This window comes from Arachis hypogaea, chromosome 17, assembly GCF_003086295.3.
Source record: "Arachis hypogaea cultivar Tifrunner chromosome 17, arahy.Tifrunner.gnm2.J5K5, whole genome shotgun sequence".
Classification (NCBI taxonomy): domain Eukaryota; kingdom Viridiplantae; phylum Streptophyta; class Magnoliopsida; order Fabales; family Fabaceae; genus Arachis; species Arachis hypogaea.
The window spans coordinates 78,508,274-78,523,946 of NC_092052.1; the positions used below are offsets into that span (position 1 = coordinate 78,508,274).

Here is a 15,673-nt window from a genome sequence, read left to right on the forward strand (position 1 = left end):
TTAATTTAGTAGGAATGGTTAAATAGATTTTTATAAATATTTTAAGTTTAAGTCAATTAATATTTATGTACAACTTTTATTTTAATTAGTCATTTTATATAAATTGAAATTAAAGTTATGATGGAAAAATAATGAAAGGTCATATAATTTAATATAGGTAATTGATATTTTGAGTTTAACCGTATATTATAAAAATGTGATTAATATACTTATTTTATAATTTAAATTAGAAATAATTAATTGACTTAGTAATATGTTAATAAATAATGTTCTTAGATATTTTTAATAGAGTATATTTAATTTTAAAATTACTCTACTCTTCAATTTTATCAAAATATCTATTCATATCTATCTATATTCTTTTATAAAATCCTAATTTTAACCCTAATATCACAAATTCCTAATTTATAACCTAAATTCCTAAATCTACAATCAGAAAGGGAAAGAAAGGGCACGGGGAGCTTAAGGGGAAAAAACAGAAGGGAAGAAAGAAGGAAACGGAGAGTAGAGGGAGAGGGTGACGGAACAGAGAAGAAGAGGGAGAAGTGGATTGTCATCGGGGAGGGAGGAGACTGCCACCGTCGTGAGCCATCACTGTTCGCTGCCGTTGAGTACACGGACCAGAGGGAGACGCGAGCAGTGACTGAGAGGAAGCTCCGTCCTCGTCGCCGTTCCATAGTCGCTGTTGAAGCCAACCTCGTTGTCGTCGAATCGTTGCTGCTGTGCCGCCATCAAGTCTGAGTTGAGGAAAGGAGACGTGGAGTCGGTGTCGCCCAGAGAGAAACGCGAATGGCGAGGCGAAGCAGAACGCATGGTGGGAAGGCTTTCCTTGCCACTGCCGCCGCCGGAATCATGAACCAAGGTGGAGGAGAAGGCCGTCTTCCCCGTTGCTGCTATAATCAGCCGTGCTGCTGCCGGTGCTTCCTTGTTCTGTTATTCCTTTCTAATTCTTGTAAGACATTCTTCTTCTGAACCTCCACTTGACGTTCTTGTTTATTCCGCTGCCATTTTATTAGCCTTACTCTTGTTCCAATTTAATTTAGCCCCTGTTCCACCCCTGAATTTCCAGAATTATTACTCTACCCAATATGAATTCATTGTTTTGCTCACTGTCGTGGCCAACTCGCGTTGCTGCTGCCCTGTCAAAGCTGTTGTGAGTGTTGCTAACATTGGCGGATAAGGGATGAAGGAGCTGCTGCATTTTGGGTGCAGCCCAACCAGTCATCACGCCACAATTCCGTATTCGGTTTCGGTTTCTATGAAATTCGACATTGAGGTAGGGGATTTAAAACGATTTCAATTTAAGAATGCCTACAAGGTTTATTGAATAACTACAAATAGATTTAATAGATGTGAGTAATTGATTGATTATGTGAGTATTGAATTGTGACTGAAATTGTGATTGGGATGGTTGAAATTGTGATTTGGAATAGTTGATTGGTAATATTGATTGATTATGTGGATTGGGAATTATTTGATGACTTATTGTTGAGAATTACTGAATTTTAATGGGTTATGTTGGATTTGTTGCCGTTGAGTTGTTATTTGGTATATTGTAATGTTAATGAACTTGGTTGGTGGTTGATTTGGAATTGGTTTTGAGGGGTTTTGAAGGGTTGGATTTTGAATACTAAATAGATTGCTGAAAAACTGATTTTTGAAATTAAAAGATGACTTTGGAAGTGAATCAGTTATTCAACGATAATCGAAATGATATAAGAGCAAAGGCTGAGTAAAGTATAATAAAAGTTGTTGTTGGGACTCAATTTTGAGAAGTTTGAATTAATTATAGAACTAGTTATGATTTTTCAAAGTTAAAATGTAAAACTTGATTTTCTGCATTATTTTTAAAGGAAGCCAGAAACTTTGAAAAACTATAACTATTTCTGTGATTATCGGAATTGCGTGGGACCAAGTTCGGATTGAGCTTGGGGATATAGGGAACTGGACTGCTGAATTTGAGACTTTTTTACCAAGTTTATGATTTATAGTGAATTTTTGAATCATGGATGTCAAAACTGGTTTTTCTGCAGAACGTTTAACGCAGCAGCAACTTAATTCCTCTATTGGAAATTCTGCAGTTTGAATTTTGAAATGGAACCAATTTTAACTAAAACTTTATTCCTATTATTTTAATGCCGTAAAATTTCAGAACAATTGAACTTGTAGTTTTAAAGATACGAATTTTTGAAGGATGATGCATTATGCAGAAAAAGCCAGATTCTGTTTCTTAAATTAGTAAATTTGGGAGTTTATAACTTTTGATCCTGGATAGATATTGAGATGCAACCAATTGGAGGTGAAAATTAAGTATGTTTAGTATATTTGATTTAAATTTCAGGATTTTCCATGTTTTAATAAGTGAGTTATGGGACTTGGAAGAGGTTGTGTTCAATGATTTGTAAAACAGAATTCTGCAGAAAATTACCTAACTTCCAAGCTACGTAACTCCTTCATTAAAAATGGTATGACCCTGGAACCAATTGAGAAAGAAATTTGGATGAGTTATGTTTAACCATATTAATTTTGAAGGTAGTTGGATTTAATTTCGATTTTATATGAAATTTCAAATGTTGTATGGTGCTGCTGTCTTCGGGTTTTAAAACACTGCAGAACAGTCACGGTTTTGCTTATATTCCCGAAGCTATAGTCAGCGAAAAATTATGATTTTTGAATTAATAGAAAGCTTAATCCGAGACGGTCGCATGGATATAAAGTTTGCGCAATTCCAAATTCATTTGATATTTTAAAAACAAAATGGAAATCAGGCTGCCAAGTTGTGTTGGTAATTATTTTGGATATGGAATTTAAGAAATAGATTTTCTATTATCAAATATTTTTGAGAATATATTGCTGTGGCAAATGCTGAAAGAGGCTGATGAATTGTTGAGAAAGAAGGAACCCGTAAGGGTGGATAAGTCCTATTTTTAAAGGAGATTATGTCCAAATTTTTATAAAAAATATAAGGACTTAATCAAAATAAATATTCAAGGCTTATTTAATAATAATAACTTCAATGATTCTTTTAAGAAAAGAATATTTGATTTATGAGATTGTTGGCAAGGGCGTGGGTCTAGTCCCGCTTGTGTATTTGCAATTATGAAAGAAAAAGGAAAGAGTAAAGTACTTATTGTATGATTGTCTGTTGCTTGAGGCAACTCAAGAGATATTATATATATATTTGTTGCTTAATGCAACCCAAGAGATATTATTTATTTGTTTGTTGCTTAATGCAACCCAAGAGATGTTTGTTTATTTATCTGTTGCCCTGAGGCAACCCAAGAGTAATTTTCCGTTCCAAGAGTATATATTTCCTGCGAGTAGAAAGCAGAGGCTGTCTCAATAGAGCTGCTAATAATTATATGCGCATTTATTTGAACGGAAAATCGTATGCAGGAAATCGTGAACTCGTGACCGGATAAATGTCGGGAATGCAGGTGCTAACCGACACATGAGCTCATGGCCTGTACTAGGACTAGACATTCATCATATGCATCTATGTGACGTTGTTTGGGTGTGCATATTGTAATTGGTTTGCCTAACTAAATAATTCTGTTAACTGTTAATTGCTATATTTGATATAATTGCTCTTGATTGTGTTTGAACCTCATTACTTGTGTTTGAAATTGATTGGCTGGATTGTGGTGAATTGGGTGTTGGTTGAATTGCTTGGGCCTGAGGCCATGACTGGTTTGTGCTGGAAGTCTAGTTCCGTATAAAGTATCTGACTGGTTCAGCATAGACTTAATGAACCTATGCTTGGAGCAGGATGATCATTTATACCGCGTAGGTAACTTCTTTTATGTTATGGTCTAGTAAGGTATGAAAAATCAAACTGGTTCAGCATAGACATAATGAACCTATGACTGGGACAGGTTGGTCATTCATACAGTCTAGGAAACTTTTAAAAGTTTTACAAGAAAAATATGGATTTAGGATATTGAGTAATTAACTAATGCTTTTAAAGAAAGTTAGTTTCCTTTTAGATGTCTATGAATGCAGTTAACTATTTGCGCTTTATTCTTTACTTTCACGGCATTCTCGACCTCTACTGAGAACATGTGGTTTGGTTCTCACCCCCAAATTTTCCACCCTTTCAGTGACACAGGTTTGAAGACGCAATTTGAAGCTGCGAGCGATTAGTAGATTTTCTTTATGGTCTTAATTGCTTTCATAGAGTCCCCTCGCTATTGTCCTTTGAGATTTTATTTTACATAGAGGGGTAGGTTTAGTATATTGTATTTGAGTTTTATTTGGTCTCTTTTGTATAAGAATTATTATCAATAATATTTATGTGATTATTGTTATTTGTGAATGTTTGAATCATGTCATTAATGAATAAAAACAAAATTTTCTGGCATTTTCTTAAAATTGAAACGCGAACTCGATACAAAGGCTCGATAATTAAGTAGTTAATATTAGAAAAGGTCATGTAACGTTCTTTCTAGTATAAATACCCTGACTTAAGCAAGGTATTTTGCTGGAAGGGATGTTACAATATGGTATCAGAGCAGTCCTTCCTGTAGAGCCTTGGGAGTGGACTGACTATGCTTCATTGCATACTCTGAGTGTCTGTCATGCTTTATAGCTTGTTCTGATGACAAGAGTTTGTGTTTTATATGCATGACTGTTTGATGATTAATGCTATTAGATTACCATTGCATACCTCATGGTATCAAGTTTGGCCAACTTAATACTAATGATTTATGTATATAGAAATACTAATGGGTTATCATAGACGAAATAGCAGTGTTAAGTCACGCGAATCACGAGGTTTTGGGGACGATAGAAACTAAATTCTAGAGACTAGTTCTGTTTCAACGTATGCTCTTTATTCGTGCTTAGCGTTATCTCTTTCTCTACTAATTGTAATGGGATTTCTAATTTTTGATCTCTTTCTTACTAACCTTGTATTATCATTCGTGCACGTCCTTGCTTGACTCTGTATCTGGTTGTTGTTTGAATCTTTTGGAACATTTATCCTTACCTTGCAAACTCTATGCTCCTTGCTCTGAACTCTGATTTATCTCGGTGCAACATACCATTTCTTGTAATTTCCTTCTTGAGTACTTGTTTCAGATTCTCTTCGAGAAAAATTTTAATTTAAATCTTTTCTTACTTGGCTGTATCCACAACCATTGCTTAAATTTTGATGGGATTGTTTTTAATTCGGTCTAGACTTTCTTACATAAACTCTAAAACTTCTTTATATAGTTTAATCTTGTTTATCTGTGATATACCACTTATCTTTTATTGATTTATAGAAAATCTTATTTCAAAATTTATTCTTTAAATAGAAGCTGATTTTCAGCCAACTTTATTATACTTTTATAGCTATTCTTACCTGATTATGTATTTAAGTATCCTCCAAGATTTTTAAAGAAAATATTTTGCCCTTAACACCAAACAAGCTTTAATTTACAAACCATGCATGATTTGTTTTGATTTGAAAATTAAATCGATATAACATATTATTTATACTAAGTTTAAGTACTTTGAAAAATGTTAGATTTATATATATTCTTTTGAAAAAGATAAACTAATTCCCTCTATTTCAAATTGAAGTTGTTCAAAATTGTTGTACTATTTTTCCTAATGATGTTCATATTGAAACTGTTCGATTCAAAATTTCTTCTAAGCTTTGAATTAACTTCCTTTATGCTCCATTTCATTGCTTATATATATCCTTGTTTATTGATGATCTCACGTATTCCTTCAAATCCTTGCGAAATACCATCTTGTTCAATTGTGGATTTGAGTATTCCTCCAGTTTCTCTCATAAACCTTTCGTGCCGTTTGTCTTTCTCTTCTCATGTTTCGTATTCCTTATATGCGCTAGTTCTTAGGGACGCGATTTGTGTGTACGGAAAGTGAATTTGATCAGTATACGAAGTTATAAGGAGTTTAATTCTGAGGCGACAAGAGGAAGTGGTTGTGCTTTGTTAAGAGTTCTAAACGAATATTGTGCCTATTTGATTTTGGATTTTGAAATTTGGTTTGCATTAAATTATTTTTATCAACTTTTGCATCACCTAATATATTTTCTTGTGTTTGTGATATAATTTTCTTGGTATCTTTAAAATATTCAAAAGGGGATGTGAATATGAATCTTTTCTCCATCTTATATCAATTTTCGAGGGCGAAAATTTTTGTAAGTTGGATAGAATGTAACATCCCGCATTTTTGAAAATCTAAATATAAATAAATTGTGATTTTATCTTGTTAAGTTTAAATTTTGTAATTTTAGAAATTATTTTGTTAGAAATAATTAAATAGACTCGGAGATAGTTTTATTTTGAATCAATTAATATTTTTAAGTAATCTTATTATAATAGAATATTTTATATAATTTTAGTAATTGAAAAATAAGAAAGAATTGTACAATTTAATTTAAGTAACTTTTATTCTAAAAAAGTTACGATTTATTTTATTAATTTGATATCCTATTTTATAAATCAATCAATTAAGAGTAATTAAATTAGTTTACTAATATTTGGAGTTAATTCAATTAATATTCTTGTGTAAGTTTTTATAGTTGGTTATTTTGTATAGTTTGAAAATTATATAATTTAATTTAAATAATTTCTATTATGGATAAATTATGGTTTATTTTATTAGTTTGAGTTCCTAGAGATTAATTTATTAGGAATGGTTAAATGGATTTTTATAAATATTTTAAGTTTAAGTCAATTAATATTTATGTACAACTTTTATTTTAATTAGTCATTTTATATAAATTGAAATTAAAGTTATGATGGAAAAATAATGAAAAGTCACATAATTTAATATAGGTAATTGATATTTCGAGTTTAACCGTATATTATAAAAATGTGATTAATATACTTATTTTATAATTTAAATTAGAAATAATTAATTGAACTTAGCAATATGTTAATAAATAATGTTCTTAGATATTTTTAATAGAGTATATTTGATTTTAAAATTACTCTACTCTTCAATTTTATCAAAATATCTATTCATATCTATCTATATTCTTTTATAAAATCTTAATTTTAACCCTAATATCACAAATTCTTAATTTATAACCTAAATTCCTAAATCTACAATCAGAAAGGGAAAGAAAGGGCACGGGGAGCTTAAGGGGGGAAAACAGAAGGGAAGAAAGAAGGAAACGGAGAGCAGAGGGAGAGGGTGACGGAACAGAGAAGAAGAGGGAGAAGTGGATCGTCATCGGGGAGGGAGGAGACTGCCGCCGTCGTGAGCCATTACTGCGCGCTGCCGTCGAGTACACGGACCAGAGGGAGACGCGAGCAGTGACTGAGAGGAAGCTCCGTCCTCGTCGCCGTTCCATAGTTGATGTTGAAGCCAACCTCGTTGTCGTCGAATCGTCACTGCTGAACCGCTGCTGTGCCGCCATCAAGTCTGAGTTGAGGAAAGGAGACGAGGAGTCGGCGTCGCCCAGAGAGAAACGTGAATGGCGAGGCAAAGCAGAACGCATGGTGGGAAGGCTTTCCTTGCCACTGCCGCCGCCGGAATCATGAACCAAGGTGGAGGAGAAGGCCGTCTTCCCCGTTGCTGCTATAATCGGCTGTGCTGCTGCCGGTGCTTCCTTGTTCTGTTATTCCTTTCTAATTCTTGTAAGACATTCTTGTTCTGAACCTCCACTTGACGTTCTTGTTTATTCCGCTGCCATTTTATTAGCCTTACTCTTGTTCCAATTTAATTTAGCCCCTGTTCCACCCCTGAATTTCCAGAATTATTACTCTACCAAATATGAATTCATTGTTTTGCTCACTGTCGTGGCCAACTCGCGTTGCTGCTGCCCTGTCAAAGCTGTTGTGAGTGTTGCTAACATTGGCGGATAAGGGATGAAGGAGCTGCTGCATTTTGGGTGCAGCCCAACCAGTCATCATGCCACAATTCCGTCTTCGGTTTCGGTTTTTATGAAATTCGACATTGAGGTAGGGGGTTTAAAACGATTTCAATTTAAGAATGCCTACAAGGTTTATTGAATAACTGCAAATAGATTTAATAGATGTGAGTAATTGATTGATTATGTGAGTATTGAATTGTGACTGAAATTGTGATTGGAATGGTTGAAATTGTGATTTGGAATAGTTGATTGGTGATATTGATTGATTATGTGGATTGGGAATTGTTTGATGACTTATTGTTGAGAATTACTGAATTTTAATGGGTTATGTTGGATTTGTTGCCGTTGAGTTGTTATTTGGTATATTGTAATGTTAATGAACTTGGTTGGTGGTTGATTTGGAATTGGTTTTGAGGGGTTTTGAAGGGTTGGATTTTGAATACTAAATAGATTGCTGAAAAACTGATTTTTGAAATTAAAAGGTGACTTTGGAAGTGAATCAGTTATTCAACGATAATCAAAATGATATAAGAGCAAAAGCTGAGTAAAGTGTAATAAAAGTTGTTGTTGGGACTCAATTTTGAGAAGTTTGAATTAATTATAGAACTAGTTATGATTTTTCAAAGTTAAAATGTAAAACTTGATTTTCTGCATTATTTTTAAAGGAAGCCGGAAACTTTGAAAAACTATAACTATTTCTGTGATTATCGGAATTGTGTGGGACCAAGTTTGGATTGAGCTTGGGGATATAGGGAACTGGACTGCTGAATTTGAGACTTTTTCACTAAGATTATGATTTATGGTGAATTTTTGAATCATGGATGTCAAAACTGGTTTTTCTGCAGAACGTTTAACGCAGCAGCAACTTGATTCCTCTATTGGAAATTCTGTAGTTTGAATTTTGAAATGAAACCAATTTTAAATAAAACTTTATTCTTATTATTTTAATGCCGTAAAATTTCAGAACAATTGGACTTGTAGTTTTAAAGATATGAATTTTTGAAGGATGATGCATTATGCAGAAAAAGCCAGATTCTGTTTTCTTAAATTAGTAACTTTGGGAGTTTATAAATTTTGATCCTGGATCGATATTGAGATGAAACTAATTGGAGGTGAAAATTAAGTATGTTTAGTATATGTGATTTAAATTTCAGGATTTTCCATGTTTTAATAAGTGAGTTATGGGACTTGGAAGAGGTTGTGTTCAATGATTTGTAAAACAGAATTCTGCAGAAAATTACCTAACTTCCAAGCTACGTAACTCCTTCATTAAAAATGGTATGACCCTGGAACCAATTGAGAAAGAAATTTGGATGAGTTATATTTAATCACATTAATTTTGAAGGTAGTTGGATTTAATTTCGATTTTATATGAAATTTCAAATGTTGTATGGTGCTGCTGTCTTCTGGTTTTAAAACACTGCAAAACAGTCACAGTTTTGCTTATATTTCCGAAGCTATAGTCAGCGAAAAATTATGATTTTTGATTTAATAGAAAGCTTAATCCGAGACGGTCGCATGGATATAAAGTTTGTGCAATTCCAAATTCATTTGATATTTTAAAAACAAAATAGAAATCAGGCTGCCAAGTTGTGTTGGTAATTATTTTGGATATGAAATTTAAGAAATAGATTTTCTATTATCAAATGTTTTTGAGAATATATTGCTGTGGCAAATGCTGAAAGAGGCTGATGAATTGTTGAGAAAGAAGGAACCCGTAAGGGTGGATAAGTCCTATTTTTAAAGGAGATTATGTCCAAATTTTTATAAAAAATATAAGGACTTAATCAAAATAAATATTCAAGGCTTATTTAATAATAATAACTTCAATGATTCTTTTAAGAAAAGAATATTTGATTTATGAGATTGTTGGCAAGGGCATGGGTCTAGTCCCGCTTGCGTATTTGCAATTATGAAAGAAAAAAGAAAGAGTAAAGTACTTATTGTATGATTGTCTGTTGCTTGAGGCAACCCAAGAGATATTATATATATATTTGTTGCTTAATGCAACCCAAGAGATATTATTTATTTGTTTGTTGCTTAATGCAACCCAAGAGATGTTTGTTTATTTATCTGTTGCCCTGAGACAACCCAAGAGTAATTTTTCGTTCCCAAGAGTATATATTTCCTGCGAGTAGAAAGCAGAGGCTGTCTCAATAGAGCTGCTAATAATTATATGCGCATTTATTTGAACGGAAAATCGTATCCGGGAAATCGTGAACTCGTGACCGGATAAATGTCGGGAATGCAGGTGCTAACCGACACATGAGCTCGTGGCCTGTACTAGGACTAGACATTCATCATATGCATCTATGTGACATTGTTTGGGTGTGCATATTGTAATTGGTTTGCCTAAATGAATAATTCTGTTAACTGTTAATTGCTATATTTGATATAATTGCTCTTGATTGTGTTTGAACCTCATTACTTGTGTTTGAAATTGATTGGCTGGATTGTGGTAAATTGGGTGTTGGTTGAATTGCTTGGGCCTGAGGCCATGACTGGTTTGTGTTGGAAGTCTAGTTCTGTATAAAGTATTTGACTGGTTCAGCATAGACTTAATGAACCTATGCTTGGAGCAGGATGATCATTTATACCGCGTAGGTAACTTCTTTTATGTTATGGTCTAGTAAGGTATGAAAAATCAAACTGGTTCAGCATAGACTTAATGAACCTATGATTGGGACAGGTTGGTCATTCATACAGTCTAGGAAACTTTTAAAAGTTTTACAAGAAAAATATGGATTTAGGATATTGAGTAATTAACTAATGCTTTTAAAGAAAGTTAGTTTCCTTTTAGATGTCTATGAATGTAGTTAACTATTTGCGCTTTATTCTTTACTTTCACGGCATTCTCGACCTCTACTGAGAACATGTGGTTTGGTTCTCACCCCCAAATTTTCCACCCTTTCAGTGACACAGGTTTGAAGACGCAATTTGAAGCTGCGAGCGATTAGTAGATTTTCTTTATGGTCTTAATTGCTTTCATAGAGTCCCCTCGCTATTGTCCTTTGAGATTTTATTTTACATAGAGGGGTAGGTTTAGTATATTGTATTTGAGTTTTATTTGGTCTCTTTTGTATAAGAATTATTATCAATAATATTTATGTGATTATTGTTATTTGTGAATGTTTGAATCATGTCATTAATGAATAAAAACAAAATTTTCTGGCATTTTCTTAAAACTGAAACACGAACTCGATAATTAAGTAGTTAACATTAGAAAATGTCACGTAACGTTCTTTCTAGTAGAAATACCTTGACTTAAGCAAGGTATTTTGCTGGAAGGGATGTTACAGGTTCAATGCTTCGGTTTATAAATTTAGGGGTTTGTACTAGTGACAAACAAATTTTTGTATGAAAGGATTATTGATTGGTTTAGAAACTATACTTTACAACGAGACTTCATTAGAGAAATTCTAAACCGTCAAGAAACCTTCTCATCAAAAATGATAAACCCCGTTTTTAGGGTTTATCATGTGTATATTTTAAGGGTTTTATCAATGATCTTCCACACTTATTCATATAAAACTGCATGATTTTGTGTTCCTCTCCCCACTTTGCTTCATAGATGAAAACATGCTTCTTTTGCATCAAAAATTGATATATTGTAATCCTCCTCTATTACCATTCGATGCCTTGATCCTTTTGTTAAGTGGTTTCAGAAGTTATAGGGCAAAAATGGCTAAGAGGAGTGAAGGAAGCATGCATGAATGGAAGGATGCGTACTCATAGAGCCGGCGCGCTTGTATGGCTGGGCTATATTTCCTATGACGCGCACGCGTACTGCACGCCAGCGCGTAGGTTGCGAAAAACTCCAGGTGCGTGTACGCGTACTGTGCGCGTACGCGCCGATTTGCGCACGTGATTTTTTTAAAAGGAAAAGGTGACCAGCAATTTCAGGCAGTCCCAGGCCCAATTTTGGAGCAGAATTTTGGAGGCAAAAACTTAAGAAGAGCAAGGATTAGGGGGGGTTAGGACAATTAGTCATAATTTTAGATATTTTGGGTAGTTAGTTACATTTTGTTTAGAGAGAGAAACTCCAACTTCTCTCTAGGATTTCACTTCCTCCATTGCAATTCTCCTTTAATTTCTTGGTGAGATACATTGCTAATTCACTTTTATTTTGATACAAGTTGTAGATCTACCCTTCTTCTACTCTCAATTGATGCTCTTTTGATTCAATCTCTTAGATCTAGATTTGTTTGACTTTGCTACTTTGAATTTTGATTAATGAATTGAGAAATTTCATTCATTTGCTTGATTGTTGATGATTGTTTGGGTTGGATAGTTTAAATTCAATTTTCTTCTCTTAATTACATCATGTCCTCTATGAGTGCCTACCAATTATTTGTGATAATGACAACCCTAGTTATGGAGTATATTTCTCTTACATGGCTTAGGGGTTAAGTTATTGGTGACACTTGAGTAGTGGATATCAATTCTTGACTAGGAATTGAGAATTGCTAATTGACTTGGAGTGCACTAAAGTTAGACCTTCCTAGGGTGAGACTAGGACTTGTGACTCAAGTTAGTTACTCTCACTTGACTTTCCTCCATTATTAGGGGGTTAACTAAGTGAAGTAATAATCAACACCTATCACAATTGAAGGAAACTATAATGATGGGACTTCCAATACTTACCCTTAGCCAAGGCCTTTATCTGAATTAATTGTTGTTTGCTTTTGTTAGCTTGAATTCTTGCACCAACTCTCAAAACCATAAAAGACTTCCTAATCAATGATGTGCATTCTAAGGCAATTTCTAGGGAGAATGGCCCGGGAATAATACTCTCGATCATAGATTTTAGAATTGTTTGATGAGATATTTGCTTGTTGGTTAGACTATACTCACGAATGAATTCTTGCTAAATTCTAATCGGCATACGAATATTTCGGTTCATCAAAATGGCGCCGTTGCCGGGGAATTGTAATGGTGTTATGTTATTGGTTATTGTACATATATGAATATTCTGAATAGTTTGCTTGTTTGATTTAGTAGCTAGATTTTATTTGTGCCTTCTATTTTTGTCTTTGCTATTATGAATTCTCACCCTCTTGGCTATGAGTTTGGTTCTAATTGTGTTGTAGGAAATATGACCTTCAATGACCACATGTATCAATGATGGAACCAACAAAGATGGGAGGAGTCTCAAGGAATTGATCACTCCTATTGCCAACAACATCCGGATACTTATAGGTATAATCACCATCCTAATACATGTCAATTCAATGGCTATGGTGAATATTCTTGTGACAATCAACAACCAACATCATATGCCTATGAATCTTGTCCTCAACATGAACCTCAACCATACTCACAATCCTTTCCATACCAAACATCTTCCTATGATCCATATCGACCAATCACCCATGCCATTTCCTTGTGACCGTTATGAGCAAGAACCTTTGGAACCACCACAACCCTATCATGGCTACTATGAAGAATCACCTCAATACTCACCATCTCCATACCCCTACCAAAAAGAACCACCTTCCTACTATGAATCCTTTCTCCAAAATAATGAACTCTCTTATCCACCCCAAGCCCTAATAGATGATTCTCTTACCTTGCTACTTCAAGGACAAGTGGATATGCAAAGGAACACCCTAGAGTTTGTGACTAACTTGACCAAGGTAGTGCATACTTTAGCCTACCAATGCTTAAATACTCAAGGTGCTTCCGTGGCCACATATGAAAAAGCAAAAGAAGAGCAAAGTATGAAGGAGAAATTGGAAAATCCGGTGAAGAAGAAGGAAGAGTCAAATTTTGTGTTGGAACAATTGGAGAAGCCTATGGTTATTGAAAAAAAGGAAGAAGTGGTTGAGGATTTAGGAGATGTTAAAAGTCCATGGGAATGTAGCATCATGGAACACTCCTCCAAGAAACTTGATATTGATGTTGAGGAGGGTGCACAACCTCCAAGGCATATCATAGTTGAAGACTTGGAAGAGGTTTATCAAGAGATGGATTCAATCATGGAGGAATTTCTATCTACAATTGAATCCTCTCCCATTGGACATGAAGTCGAAATTATAGAAGAATGTGCACAACCTCCCATACACTTGGTGAGTAATGAAAAAGAGAGTGAATTGGAAGAAAGCTACCAAGGGGAAAAGGTTGAAATAAAAAAAGCTTGCAAATAGGTGGAAACAACTAAAGAAAAGCCTAAAGAAGTAAACCTTGCATTGTCTAAGTGTGGGGAGGTCTCCCTCCCCAAGTCACCATCCAACACAACATTCAAGTGGGTAAAATTCTTATCCCTAAGCTTTACTTTCTCACTTGAATATGGTTTAATTGAAAATAATGGTCAACTTAGAGCTCTTTGTGGAGTTAAGAGTAGGAAAGAGTTGTGTAGTGGTTGGAAACATCATTCTAAGCTCATGACGGTTGTATGCTCAAAGTTCAAAAGCAATGGTTGGTGTGGAATCGAATTGAATGGGTTTAGGAGAATGTTTGGTTGCCTAAATGAGAATTCACAATCATTATCACCCAGATCTAACGATGGTAATCAACAACAAAATGGGTGCAAGAACAAGGTTTGGGACCCTGGAATTCAATTCTACAACCAACACTCTTGGGGTCTTGTTACTTGCTCGAGCTTACTTGAAGGCTTTATGCGCCTAATTTGGGATCCCGGTGGTCATTGGAGATGCAAACAATGGTGGGGATTCAAGGATGAATTCAAGCATAAGCCACCATCGCAAGGACCCCACCCAATGTCCAACTTAAGGACTTAAACTAAAAGTGTTAGGTGGGGACACCCCACCATGGTAAACTCTTTCCACTCTCTTGTAGTCTTGATTAATAAGTGAATTGAGTTACCATTGTAGATAGTTTTCTTTCCATATATTTGTTTCAATAAACTGGCTATAGGTTGCTTGTGGAGCAAACTCTTTTGCTTGTATTTGATGATTTTCAAAAAGCCAAAGAGATTTTTGTCATTTTGTATTTTTCAAGCTAATTTTGAGTTGTAGGTAGTGTTAGGAGGATTTTGAGCTATTTTTGCTATTTCGAAAAAAAAGGGGTCAAGGATGCGTACGCACGCTCTGCGCGTGCGCGTCCATACGCGGATACAGGCCCATACATTTTCCAGAGAGTTGGGCCATTCTCGCGCAAAAGCTGGGCCAATGGCACAACCAAGTGTACACGTGTGCGCACTGCGCGCATACGCGACACCACCCAAAACTTTGCAAATGCTCGCGCCCGCGCACATGGCGCGTGCGCGCCGATTCGCCAAAAACATTTCCAAGCCAAGGACCTGAGACTTGTGCCAGTTCTGGGCTGGCTTTGAGCCTTTAGCCTAACTCACCTCGCGCGGACGAGCATTGTACGCGTCTATGCCCAAACTCATATCTGTCGTCTACGCGGACGCGTACGGTTTGCGTCTGCACCCATGCTCTTATTTCTCATCTGCGCGAACGTGCATCTGCCGCCTCCGTGCCCCTCCTCCATTTTTTCAACCCACGCAAATGCGCACAAGGCGCTGCCGTGTCTATCTCGATTTTCACCGTCCGCGTGGACGTGCACGGTGCGCACACGCGCGTATTCAAATTCATTAACCCCAAAGGACGCGAGAACACCCTCACTCGCAGACCCCCTTTTTCACCCCCAGCGTTCCCTCCTCATCTTCTCCCTCCATAACCACCCTTAACTTTCACTCCTCCCTGCCACCACTGCCGAGCACCGCCGCAACTCCCGCGTCGCCGCCGCCACTCCTTTTCTTTCCTTCCATATTTCTTCCTCTCTTGCCTCTCAGTCGCCTTCTCTCACCATCTCCTTCCTCTTCCCTGCTCCACTCCCACGCCCACCACCAACCGCCGCGACGACCATTGTCGC

The 15,673-nt window shown here is 35.6% G+C and overlaps 1 long non-coding RNA gene across 3 annotated transcripts; it reads left to right on the forward strand.

Annotated features, from left to right (window-relative positions):
- The first annotated feature begins 391 nt into the window (after positions 1 to 391).
- LOC112764258 (uncharacterized) lies at positions 392 to 12,089 on the forward strand. 3 transcript variants are annotated; one of them, XR_011875335.1, is made up of 5 exons: positions 392 to 952; positions 1,070 to 1,276; positions 7,072 to 7,598; positions 7,716 to 7,922; positions 10,749 to 12,089. It is a non-coding gene; the product is annotated as an uncharacterized lncRNA (long non-coding RNA). The 3 variants fall into 3 exon arrangements; XR_003183068.3 differs by lacking the exon at positions 10,749 to 12,089 and having other exon boundaries at positions 7,716 to 9,681; XR_003183067.3 differs by lacking the exons at positions 7,072 to 7,598; positions 7,716 to 7,922; positions 10,749 to 12,089 and adding an exon at positions 4,101 to 4,360.
- Positions 12,090 to 15,673: the final 3,584 nt, after the last annotated feature.